The sequence below is a fragment of the Penaeus monodon genome, chromosome 31 (assembly GCF_015228065.2).
Source record: "Penaeus monodon isolate SGIC_2016 chromosome 31, NSTDA_Pmon_1, whole genome shotgun sequence".
Classification (NCBI taxonomy): Eukaryota; Metazoa; Arthropoda; class Malacostraca; order Decapoda; family Penaeidae; genus Penaeus; species Penaeus monodon.
The window spans coordinates 12040728-12040934 of NC_051416.1; positions in this window are offsets into that span (position 1 = coordinate 12040728).

A 207-nucleotide genomic window follows, 5' to 3' on the forward strand; every position below is an offset into this window, starting at 1 on the left:
TTGCATTCAGTTTGTAATTATCTGTTATAAAAAGAGACTTTATCTTCCTTGAAATTATTCTGAAAGTTCCATGCAGACAGCGTGGTGTCAACACAATTATTTGCATATAAAAATTTAGCAGGTTTATTCATATGCAAATATATAAACGAGCAAATTAAAGATATGTTATCAAAAAATTAACCAGGGCAAATATACATTATTATGTAT